Source organism: Arachis stenosperma, chromosome 4, assembly GCF_014773155.1.
Source record: "Arachis stenosperma cultivar V10309 chromosome 4, arast.V10309.gnm1.PFL2, whole genome shotgun sequence".
In the NCBI taxonomy this organism is placed as follows: domain Eukaryota; kingdom Viridiplantae; phylum Streptophyta; class Magnoliopsida; order Fabales; family Fabaceae; genus Arachis; species Arachis stenosperma.
Window position 1 is genome coordinate 59,051,800 of NC_080380.1, and position 13,330 is coordinate 59,065,129.

Sequence of the window (13,330 nt, forward strand, 5' to 3'; positions counted from 1 at the left end):
CTCACAAGGAAAATAAGCCACACTTGGCCAAAATGCCACCTCCAAGGATCGAACACAGCACCTTGAGGAAGCAAGGAGCAAGGTGCTACAAGAAACCAAGGAAATTTGAACCAAAAAGCCACCCAGCAAGTTTTGAACTTGGGACCTCCCCTTGGAAGCACCAATGCTCCACTCCCAAGGATAGCAGAGCGCAACAATGACACGGCCAGGGAGATTTGAGCGCGCACATTGACTCGGCCAGGGGGCTTGGAGCGTGCAAGACATGAGCACAAGCCACTACTCCGCTCTCCACAAGAGCAGGGCAATCTCCTGATGCCTCTCCAAGCCTTGGCACAACAAGGATCTCCATCATAAGCTTTAATGCTCCGCTCTCCACAAGAGCAGAGCATCCTCCTGGGAGCAATTTGGGCTAAAATTCAATTAAAAATCCAATTTAATTCATTTCTTCACCAAATTAAAAGCCCATCCAAATTCTAAAATCCAAGAATAGAAAGTGTATAAATAGAGGCTAGTTTGATTTAGTTAGGAGATCTCTTGGACCTTCATTTTTACTTTTACCTCTAGACTCACTTAAAAATTTTCTTTTTCATTTGGGAGCTTTTACTTTTAAATTTAGATCTTAGAAAATTGGGAAGGAGAATTGATCTCTCTTCTTCCTTGTTCTTGCTTGAGCACTTTTTATTTTTCTTGCTTTGGATCTTGGGTGGAGAATTGAAGAACTTCTGTTTCAATCTCACCTTGAGATCTCTTGTTTACTTTTTCTGCATAATTGAATTTTAATTTCTGTTTACTACTTCATCTCTTCTTTTCTTCTGCAATTCACTTTTCCATTCTCCTTTGCAATTGTTCTTGTTGGATCAAGGAAGGATTTGAGATCTAGACTTGATTTCTAGTCTCTTCCACTCCTGAGATCTTCAACCATCTTTTAAATTGCTGTAATTAAGCATAAGTCATTTTCTGTTTTACTTCTCAAAGCATTTTACTCTTCTGTTTGAGAACTACTTCAATTTAATTCATCTTTTGCCTTTTCGCTTGTTGCAATTTATTTCTGCTTGTCTAAATTCTGCAATCCCAATTCCCAATTCCTTTTATGATTCAAGCAATTTACATTTCTTGCACTTTAAGCTTCCGCCATTTATATTTCTTGCAATCTAAGTTTCTGCACTTTATATTACTTGCTCTTTAAGATTCAGTTTCTTTACTTTCTTTGCTCTTTAATTTACTGCAATCCTTCCCTTTCCCTTTTCATTTCAAGAAATTTAGCTTCTGTCAATTACGAACCACTCAAACCAATACTTGATTCGCTTGGCTAAATCAACCACTAAACTAAAATTGCTCAATCCTTCAATCCCTGTGGGATCGACCTCACTCATGTGAGTTATTATTACTTGATGCGACCTTGTACACTTGTCGGTGAGTTTTGTGTTGGATCATTTTCCACACATCACGTAGCATCCTCCGATTCGGAAGATTCGACCTTGTCTATGGCATTTTGAGTAGGATCACCAAGGAGAATGAACTACAGGAGCTTCACGCTCAATCAAAATGGATCCATACTAACCCTGGGTTTTAGATCTGGAGAAGTATTGACGACCTCTCAATAAAGGCGTTGATCACATACAACCTGCCATTGAAGAAATCATTCACAACCAAAGAAGACAGTAATACCAGAGTTAATTCAAAAAGACAAAGCAACTCCAATCCTGAACTACCTTCCTATTCTTGTTTACCTTTCCAATTCACAAAGTATTTTATACCCTTTTCTTTATTTACATTTAAAAATCAAACTGCATCTAAGCATAAATCCAACAACCTTCTGATTCGCCTAACTAAGACCTGCAAGATAACCATAGCTTGCTTCAAACCATAATCCTCGTGGAATCGACCCTAACTCGCTCAGGTATTACTTGGATGACCCAGTGCACTTGCTGGTACAGCTGTACGGATTGTGGTGATCCGTGCATCAAGTTTTTGGTGCCGTTGCCGGGGATTGTTTGAGTTTGGACAACAGATAGATTATATTGTTCTCTAGATCAGGTATTATCTTTAATTTAGTTAGCTTTTGATGAGGAATAGATAAGGAAAATAAATACAAGGATAGATAAGGGGGATTTTCCTACAAGACCTCTAAGAAACCTGTTCTTAGCAACCTAGGTCACCGGAAGGGATTCCCTACTAGACCTTCAAAGAACCTGTCCTTGACAACCTAGATAAGAGGGGTGAAAAACTGAAAGAAACCACCACGCAGATCACCTTAGTGTTGGATCCTCCAATCTTCCTCATGCAACAAGTGAAGCAAATCACTCACCTCACTTCTCACACAATAAAAAAGTGCTTTAAAAGCAATTGAAATTTATTCATCAAAGTTATGTAAATTGTCTCACCAAAGGTGTTTAAATAGGTACCTAACAACTAACTAAAAGATAAGATAACTAATTTAAATCAGATTTGATCTTATTAGATTAGATCAGATTTGATTTAAATTTTAAAATCCTAAAGATATGATAACTAATTTAAATCATATTTGATCGTATTAGATTAGATCAGATTTGATTTAAATTTAAAATTCCTAAAAATACTACTAAGCATAGCAAATTTAAAATAAGTCTTCTAACAAACTTTTGACCACATAACAAACTAAAACAAAAGTCTAGAATTTCGAAATTTAAAGATAAATTATGCCTTCCACTGAATTCGGAAAGCATTATTGCACTTCTTGCTGTCCTGACTTAGCCCAATGGGCCTTGCCCATTCTTCCTTGGTTAGAACTTGATGTAACTCCATATGCACAAGCGCTGCCAGGTTCACAAAACTCTCCTTGAGCTTCTTTGCACGTGCTCTAGTGATGGGGCCCTCTGGAAGTGTGAAATTCTTCCCTTTTGTCTTAGAATGCCCCTGTTGTCTTTCCGAGCATGTAAGATTCCCTCCTTCCTCAAAAAGATTCGTCCTCAAATCTGTGTCCATATCAAAAGGAGAAAGATCAGAAACATTGAAAGTAGCAGAGACATTATACTCACCTGGTAGGTCAATCTTGTAGGCGTTGTCATTGATCTTCTCAAGCACTTGGAATGGGCCATCCCCTCTAGCATCAAGTTTAGTCTTCCTCTGAGTAGAAAATCTCTCCTTCCTCAAATGTACCCAAACCCAATCTCCTGGTTCGAAGATTATATGCTTTCGGCTCTTGTTAATCCTTTCAGCCGTGGTTTTGTTCTTCCTCTCAATTAGGTCACGAGCCTTTGCATGTATTGCTTTAACTTTCTCAGCCTTGCTAGCTCCATCTAAACTAATAAGATCACTCAAAGGTAAAAGCATTAAATCTAAGACAGTGAGAGGATTAAAACCATAGACAAGTTCAAAGGGTGAAAAACCAGTGGAAGAATGGATTGTCCTATTATAAGCAAACTCAATAAAAGGTAAACAATCTTCCTAGGTTTTCAAATTCTTACCAACAACAGCACGCAATAAGGTTCCTAATGTCCTATTTATGACTTCAATTTGACCATCAGTTTGAGGGTGACAAGTAGTTGAGTATAACAATTTTGTTCCCAACTTACTCCACAAAACTTTCCAAAAGCGACTTAAGAATTCGACATCACGATCAGAAACAATAGTTTGGGGGAACACCATGTAAGCGCACAACTTCTCGAAAGAATAGGTCAGCAATATGTGTGGCATCATCAGTTTTATGGCAAGCAATGAAATGAGCCATATTACTAAATCTATCTACCACAACAAAAATGCTATCTCAAGCTCTCCTAGTTCTAGGAAAACCAGGAACAAAATCCATAGAAATATCAACCCATGGATGCACAGGAACAGGTAAAGGAGTATACAAACCATGTGGTAAAGACTTAGATTTAGCTTGTTTACATGCAATGCGTTTAGCACAAAATTTCTAAACATCTTTACGCATGTGGGGCCAGTAAAAATGCTCAGGTAAAACATCCAAAGTCTTATGCACACCAAAATGACCCATCAAACCCCCACTATGTGATTCTAGAACAAGTAACTCCCTAATAGAATAAGTAGGTACACAAATCCTATTACCCTGAAAAAGAAAGCCATCATGCTTATAGAATTTGTTATATGCACCATGTTCACATGCAGCATAGATAGAGGTAAAAGCAGAATCAGTTGCATATAATTCCTTCATACACTCAAAATCTAACAGTTTAGAAGTAAGGGTTGTGATTAAGAAATACCTTCTAGATAATGCATCAGCAACCACATTCTCTTTACCTTGCTTATAGGCGATTACATATGGAAAGGATTCAAGGAATTCTATCCATTTTGCATGTCTCTTGTTCAGCTTCCCTTGGCCCTTCAAGTGTTTGAGGGATTCATGGCCAGTATGTACCACAAATTCCATAGGTTGCAAATAATGCTACCACACTTCCAAAGCTTGCACCAAGGCATAAAGCTCTTTATCATAAGTGGAGTAGTTAAGGCGCGCCCCATTCAACTTCTCACTGAAATAGGCAATTGCTTGCTTTTCCTGCATCAAAACAGCACCTATACCAATTCCGGAAGCATCACATTGGATTTGAAAAGTTTTAGAAAAATATGGTAAAATAAAAATGGGGGCAGAACACAATAATTCTTTCAAAGTGTTAAAGGCAAGTTCTTGTTCCTGATCCCATTTAAAGTTGACATGTTTCTTGATGATTTCAGTTAAAGGTGCAGCAATAGTAGAAAAATCTTTAACAAATCTCAGAGAAAAACTCACAAGACCATGAAAACTTCTAACATCAGAGACACTCTGAGTTGTGGGCCATTCTCTAATAGCCTTCACCTTCTTGTCATCTACCTCAATTCCTACAGAACTTATCACAAAACCTAGGAATACGACTTTACTCAGACAAAACGAGCACTTTTGAAGATTAGCATACAATTTTTCCTTTCTAAGTACCTCTAAAACAGATTGAACATGCAAAAGATGATCATGAAGACATTTACTATAGATAAGAATATCATCAAAATAAACAACCATAAATTTACCTAAAAACTCTTGCAAAACATGATTCATTAGTCTCATGAATGTACTAGGTGCATTAGTCAAACCAAATGGCATAACTAACCACTCATACAAACCATATTTAGTTTTGAAAGCAGTTTTCCATTCATCACCAAGTTTTATTCATATTTGATGATAACCACTCCTTAAATCTATTTTAGTAAAAATAACAGAACCATGCAATTCATCAAGCATATCATCAAGTCTAGGAATAGGATGGCGATACTTTACCATAATCTTATTTACAGCTCTACAGTCAACACACATCCTCCATGAGCCATCCTTCTTAGGCACCAATAGTACCGGAACAGCACAAGGACTCATGCTTTCTCTCACAAAACCCTTAGCCAAAAGGTCCTCGACTTGCCGTTGCAGTTCCTTTGTCTCATCAGGATTGGTCCGGTAAGCTGACCGGTTAGGAATGCTTGATCCGGGGACAAAGTCAATCTGATGTTCAATGCCTCGTAATGGAGGTAAACCTGAGGGCATCTCATCTGGAAATACATCGCCAAATTCCTGTAAGAGTGAAATAAAAGCACTAGGCAGGTTATGGTTAGCTTCAATGGTAGAAAGTAAAGACTCTCTAGATCGTACTAACACCAATGCTTTTTTTCCTAAACTAGCATGCTTCAGATCTCTCTCTTTGGCATAAAAACATATTTTGTGGGCACTTTCACTCTCCACAGATGCTTCTCTTTTAGAACTCTCTTTTTCACTCAGACCCTGACTCTTTTTCTCACACGTTTCATCTCTCAAGGCCTTCTCTTTACCCTCTTGTTTTTCAATTTTCTCACATCCTAAAGACTCTTTAGTAGATTTGTGCATGCTCAGTTGCTCCAGGTACACTTCTTTAGGTGTCAAAGGTGCAAGGGTAATCTTCTTCCCAAGATAAGTGAAGGAGTTTCGGTTTGTGAAACCATCATGGACCACCTTCCTATCATACTGTCATGGATGGCCTAGGAGTAGATGGAAGCCTGCATGGGAACCACGTCACAAAGTACCTCGTCACTACAACTCACCAACATTACTTAGCCACTCCAGTTTGTAAGGGTTAGGGTGTTTGGTGCATTTCAACCCCAATTTTGTAATTAAAGTAGAGCTAGCAACATTTGTATGACTTCCAGCATCAATGATCATGAGTCCAACCTTACCTCCCAATAAAACTTTTGTATGAAAGATGTTCTCTTGCTGTTCTAGACGATCATCCTTGGCTTGTACATTTAAGATCCGCCTAGTAACAAGGGTCTCGCCACTAACAGCATACTCAACTATATCTTCATTATCTATAGCATCATCCACATATGGAATGTCTTTATATCCATCTGAGTTATCAAATTCTAAGAAAATATCATTTACTTTAATTACCATGGTCCTTTTATTTGGACACTCGGAAGAATAATGGCCTAATCTGCGACACTTAAAGCAGGTAATATCACGATGCCGTGCAGGAGGTTTAGAAGTGGAATTAGGCGTGTGCGTCTTTCTGTGCTGCTCTGTGGGCTTTTTCTTTGATTCGATAGCTTTGAATCCAGTCTTCTCCCTGAAATTAGCACCTCTTGAATCTCACCTTGAAGTAGAATTACGCAGCCCTTTCGCCTTTTGCTGTCTTTCTACTTTGATAGCTAGGTTCACCAAGTCTTCCATAGTCATAAATGGGAGGTGTTCTACAATATTTACAATGTCTTGGTTCAGCCCACTCAAGAAACGTGCCATAGTAGCCTCAGACTCCTCCTCAATATTTTCTTGGATTAGCAGCATCTCCATCTCCTTATGATACTCATCTACAGACTTAGAACCTTGTTATAACTGTTGGAGCTGTTGATGTAGCTCCCTGTAGTAGTAAGAAGGGACAAACCGTTGTCGCATGACCTTCTTCATCTTCTCCCAAGACAGAATTGGTGGTTTTCCATTCCGCCTCCTCTATTTGTCCAGCTCGGCCCACCAGACAAGGGCATAATCTGAGAATTCGACAGCCGCTAGTCTTACCTTTTTTACATCAGAGTAGTTATGAAACTGAAATAAGAGCTCTAGCTTGCGTTCCCATTCCAGGTGCGCCTCAGGGTCACTTCTGTCTTTAAATTCTGGGATGCGCATCTTGATAGCATTAAGGTTATTATCAACATCTACCGGTTGTCTATGATGCCGGGATATGGATGAAGTCTACTCCTCAAACTCCGTAGAATCATTATGAATGGATTCTCATGACCGTGCTTTTTGGCTAGGGGAAAAAGAGTTAATTCGAGAATCCATGTCATCAAGACGTTGTTGAATTCCAGTAAGGATGTTGGTAAGTGCGTCGAGGCGGAAAGTTAGTTGTGGATTGGGATTCCCTTCAGTGTTAGCCATTAATGAACCTGTGAAAGAAAAGACCTTACAACACTCTTCTCACGTGTATCACTCGGAATAGGACACTCGTGTTTCACTCAATACGTGGCTTTTACCCTCTAATGAGCTTACCACTCTTGCCTTTTTCCACTCTTGGATTGCCTTAACAAGTTGCACTTCAGAAGATGAGAAATTGAGACACCAAACTAAGATAATCTGAATAATAGAAACGTTCGACTTGACAAGAAGACAATTAAAGTATGTGAAAAGGAAACAAGGAGTGATACTAGGATGACAAAAACTAGCAAAATTGAATCCTAAGTGGAACCCAAGGAAAATATGAAAAGAGAAAACAACAGGAAAATTTAAAATTTCATTTTTTTTTTAATTTTTATTTTTTTTGTTTTTTTTTTCCTTTTTTTGCTTCTTTTTTATACATTTTTTTTTGCTAACTGGAATAAACAAAAATTCCAGTAATAGAATTTAAGGAAGATTTTTTTTCATTTTTTTTAATCTAATGTAAATTTGCAGAAATTGAAGAGAAAAATAAAGAGATTAAACAAGACCCATGGAACGTGTAGATAAATAAGAATTTACCTACGACCTGTAACTGATACCAGATGATAAGGAATAGATAAGGAAAATAAATACAAGGATAGATAGGGGGGTTTCCTACTAGACCTCTAAGAAACCTGTTCTTAGCAACCTAGGTCACCGGAAGGGATTCCCTACTAGACGTTCAAAGAACCTGTCCTTGACAACCTAGATCAGAGGGGCGAAAAATTGAAAGAAACCACCATGCAGATCACCTTAGTGTTGGATCCTCCAATCTTCCTCATGCAACAAGTGAAGCAAATCACTCACCTTACTTCTCACACAATAAAAAGTGCTTAAAAAGCAACTGAAATTTATTCATCAAAGTTATGTAAATTATCTCACCAAAGGTGTTTAAATTGGTACCTAACAACTAACTAAAAGATAAGATAACTAATTTAAATCAGATTTGATCTTATTGGATTAAATCAGATTTGATTTAAATTTTAAAATCCTAAAGATATGATAACTAATTTTAATCATATTTGATCTTATTAGATTAGATCAGATTTGATTTAAATTTAAAATTCCTAAAAATACTACTAAGCATAGCAGATTTAAAATAAGTTTTCTAACAAACTTTTGACCACATAACAAACTAAAACAAAAGTCTAGAATTTCGAAATTTAAAGATAAATTATGCCTCCCACTGAATTCGGAAAGCATTATTGGGCTTCTTGCTGTCCTGACTTAGCCCAATGGGCCTTGCCCATTCTTCCTTGGTTAGAACTTGATGTAACTCCATATGCACGAGTGCTGCCAGGTTCCCAAAACTCTCCTTGAGCTTCTTTGCATGTGCTCTAGTGATGGGGCCCTCTAGAAGTGTGAAATTCCCATTCTGCCCTTTTGTCTTAGAATGCCCTTGTTGTCTTTCCGAGCATGTATAAGCTTTTCTACTTTTATTTTCTTCTTCCTATTTTCAAAAAAATAAAAAATATTTTCTTTTCTTTATATTTTTTAAATGAGTCTTTTGATTTTGTTGTTGTTTTTTTCTTAAAGTTCGAATTTTTTTGTTTTTTTTCAAAAATATTTTTCAAAACCTTTTCTGTTTTTGGCTATATATTTTCTTTTGATTTTTCTTACTTTGAGTCTTACTTATTTCTTGTTTTCTTTTTGAAATTTTTTTTAAAAATCTTTTTTTTCTTTATTAATCTTTACTTTTGATTCACCTGACTAAGACCTGCTAGATAACCATAACTTGCTTCAAACCACAATTCTTGTAGGATCTACCCTGACTTGCTCAGGTATTACTTGGATGACCTAGTGCACTTGCTGGTACAGCTGTATGGAGAGTGGGGATTCGTACACCAAAACCCTAGCCCAATCACATTCATATCACTTCCCCAAAACCATCATAACTCCCACTAACGGCCACCCACTTAAAAATCAAATTTCCCACCCAATTCCCCACCCATAACCGAACCCAACCCTACCCCCTCCTATAAATACCCCTCTTCATAACCTTTCATACACACACCTCTCATATACACTCATAAGCCCCTTGGCTGAGACCTCTCTCTCCCTCTATCTACTTCTATCTTCTTCTTTTTCTACTCCATTCTTCTCTTTTCTTTATTTTTGCTTGAAGACGAGCAAAGTTTTAAGTTTGGTGTTGAAAAAGCATCGCTTTTTTTTCTATTCCCACTCATGGCATCCAAGGTTGGAGAACCCTCTAGAAAGAGGAAAGGAAAGGCAGTAGCCGCCACCTCTGAATCCTGGGAGATAGAGAGATTCATCACCAAAGCCCACCACAACCACTTCTATAAAGTATTGGTTGAGAAGAAAGTGATCCTTGAGATCCCTTTTAGGCTCAAGAAGAATGAGTATATGGAATTCCGAAGAGAGATGCGGAGAAGAGGTTGGAAAGTCCTAACCAATCCCATCCAAGAGATTAGGATCCTAATGGTGCAAGAGCTCTATCCTAATGCATGGGTTACTAAAAACCATGACACTAGTGTAAACCCAAATCCAAGAAATTGGAGCACCATGGTTTGAGGGAGAATCTTAGATTTTAGCCCGAAAAGTGTGAGGTTGGCGTTTAACTTACCTCTAATACAAGGAGATTCTCATCCTTACACTAGAAGAGTCAACTTTGATCAGAGGTTGGATCAAGTGCTCTCAGATATCTGTGTGGAATGAGCACAGTGGAAAAGGGACTCCCAAGGCAAGCCTATTCAACTAAGAAGGCTTGACCTCAAGCCCAGAGCTAGAGGATGGTTGGAATTCATCCAACATTTCATCATCCCCACTAGCAACCGATCAGAAGTGACCATTGAAAGGGCTATCATGATCCATTGCATCATGATTGGAAGTGAGGTGGAAGTACATGAGGTGAATCCTCAAAATTTGTACAAGATAGCTGAGAAGCCTTCCACCAATGCAAGGTTGGCATTCCTACACCTCCTCTGTCATTTATGCAATTCAGCTGAAATTGTCATAGAAGGAGACATCTCCATTGGGGAAGACAAGCCCATCACCAAGAAGAGGATGGAGCAAACTAGAGAGCATGCACAAGAGCCTGTGCATCCACCTCAGCATGAGATCCCTGAGATGCCTCAAGGGATGTATTTTCCTCCTCAAAGCTATTGGAATCAATGGCACACTTCTCTTGGAGAACTAAGCACTAACATGGAGCAATTGAGGGTGGAGCATCAAGAGCATTCCGCTATCCTCAATGAAACACGAGAAGATGAAAGAGCCATAAGGGAGGAATAAAGGGCTATGAGGGATGAGCAACAAAGGCAAAAGAGTGACATTGAAGAGATCAAGCATCACATTAAAGGTGTACTCGTTCTCTTTATCTTCTTTCCTATTGTATTTTTCTGTTTTCTGTTATCTGTTCTCTTGTTCATGTTGCATGATTATTTGCATTGACGTCTTAAAGATGTAAAATGTTCCATATATCTCTCACTTTGCTTAAAAGAAAATTTTAATTGAAAAGAATTGAGAGATACATGAATTTCAAGTTTATAATAAGAATAGTTTAATTATCTTGATGTGGTGGCATTGCTTTTGTTTTCTGAATGTATGAATAAACAGTGCATATTTGAAGTTGGAATTTTAGAATGTTGGATCTTGAAAGAATGATGAAAAAAGAAAAGTATTATTGGTAATTTGAAAAATCCAAAAAAGTTGATTCTTGAAGCAAGAAAAAGCAGGAAAAAGAAAAAGAAAAAGTATGTTGCAAAAGCAAAATAAAATAAAATATGCATGAGAAAAAAATGGTGAAAAAGAAGAAAATAAAAAGCAGAAAAAGCCAATAGCTCTTTAAACCAAAAGGCAAGAGCAAAAAGCCAATAACCCTTTAAACCAAAAGGCAAGGGTAAATGTGTCCAAGGCTTTGAGCATCAGAGGTTAGGAGGGCCTAAAGGAATAAAATCCTGGCCTAAGCGGCTCAAACATGCTGTCTCTAACCATGTGCTTGTAGCGTGAAGGTGTCAAGTGAAAAACTTGAGACTGAATGGTTAAAGTCATGATCCAAGGCAAAAAGAGTGTGCTTAAGAACTCTGGACACCTCTATTTGGGTATTCTAGCAAAGCTGAATCACAATCTGATAAGGTTCACCTAGTTAAAGTGTTTGTGGCATTTATGTATCCGGTGGTAATACTAGAAAACAAAGTGCTTAGGGTCACGGCCAAGACTCTAAAAGCTGTGTTCAAGAATAAAAAAGAACTGAATTAGGAGAGTCAAAAATATTTTCTAGATTCTAAGTTCCTAAAGAGACCAACATTTCTGAGTTTCAATGGATAGTGAGATGCCAAAACTATTCAGAAGCAAAAAGCCACTAAGTCTCGCTCATCTAATTGAAACTGAGCTTCATTGGAAACTTTGAAATTTATTTGTATCTTAATTTTCTTTTTATCTTACTATGTTTTTATTAGCTTGGGGACAAGCAACAGTTTAAGTTTGGTGTTGTAATGAGCGGATATTTTATACGCTTTTCGGCATCATTTTCATATAGTTTTTAGTATGTTTTTTTAGTTTTTATTAAGTTTTTATAGCTTTTAGTGTTAAATTCACATTTTTGGATTCTACTATGAGTTTTTTTTTTTGTGCAATTTCAAGTATTTTCTGGCTAAAATTGAGGAGCTGGAGCAAAAGTATGATTTAGAGACAGAGAAAGCACTGCAGATGCTGTCCAAATCTGACCTCCTTGCACTCGAAAGAGCGTTTCTTGAGCAAAAAATGTCCAGATGGAGAGTTCTCAACGGCTATGTAAAGCTGACTTTTAGAGCTTTCTAGCAATGTATAATAGTGCATACTTTGCTTCGGAATAGAAGGCCCAAAACTAGCGTCCAATGCCAGCCTCCTACCCTCTTCCAGGCGTCCAGCGCCCAAAAGAGAATACCCAGCGTCCAAACACCCAAAGAGGACCCCCTAGCAAGCGTTCAATGCCCTAAAGGTCTCCTAGCACGTGGATTTCATCAAAGCTCAGCCCAAACACTCACCAAGGGGGCCCCAGAAGTGGATTTTAGCACTAAAAAGACTGTTTTACCCTTACTAGTCATTAGTTTAGTATTTAAAGTAAAAGATCACCCTTTGTTAAGGATCTACACCCACTTTACACATTTTTACCATTGTATTTTCCTTTCAGTATGAGTTTCTAAACCACCTAGGTTGTGGGGAGGAGCCCTGCTGGGTCCTATGAATTAATAAAAGTATTTATGTTTCTCTTTGATCTGTGTTTGATTTAATTCTAAGATGTATACTTGTTTTTTATCATGGTGAATAGGATGATGAATGAAAATCAGCTCTGTTCATCATACTAAGATAGTGTGCTTGACAAACACCCGTGTCTACTTGGGTTCATGTGAATATGTGACTGGAAAGCACGAACCGCCAGCTATGTTTATACATCACTCAAACGGATAATCCATGACTTCGTTGGGGACTTCTCGAGACACCAATTTAGTCGATTTTCAGGGAGATTAGGGTCTCTGTGGTAGAAGCTAGAACCCAAAGGAGTATCATTCTCTGATTCAGAAAATTCGACCTTGTCTGTGGCGTTTTGAGTAGGATCTCCAAGAGAATGAACTGCTAGAGCTTCACCCTCATTCAGATTTGATGACCGTGGCCATACAGCATTTGACCTGAAGCAGAGGAGATTGATAACCACAGCCAATGGTGTTGATCACATACAGCCTGCCATAGAAGAAGTCATTCATAAGCAAAGAGATAGTAATACCAGAGTTAATTCAGAAAGACAAAGCAACTCCAATCCTTAACCATATTTATATTACGAATTCCATTTTATTTACAAAGTATTTTATTTTATTCCTTTTATGTCAACCTAGTTTAGATCTCACAAATACAAATTAAGAATAGCCTTCTAATTTTGCCTGACTAAGACTTGTAAGATAACCATAGCTTGCTTCAAACCACAATGCTCGTGGGATC

At 37.9% G+C, this 13,330-nt stretch overlaps 1 pseudogene; it reads right to left on the reverse strand.

The window, feature by feature from the left end:
* Positions 1 to 2,676: 2,676 nt before the first annotated feature.
* LOC130975021 (uncharacterized) lies at positions 2,677 to 7,360 on the reverse strand (annotated as a pseudogene).
* Between the last annotated feature and the right edge of the window lie 5,970 nt (positions 7,361 to 13,330).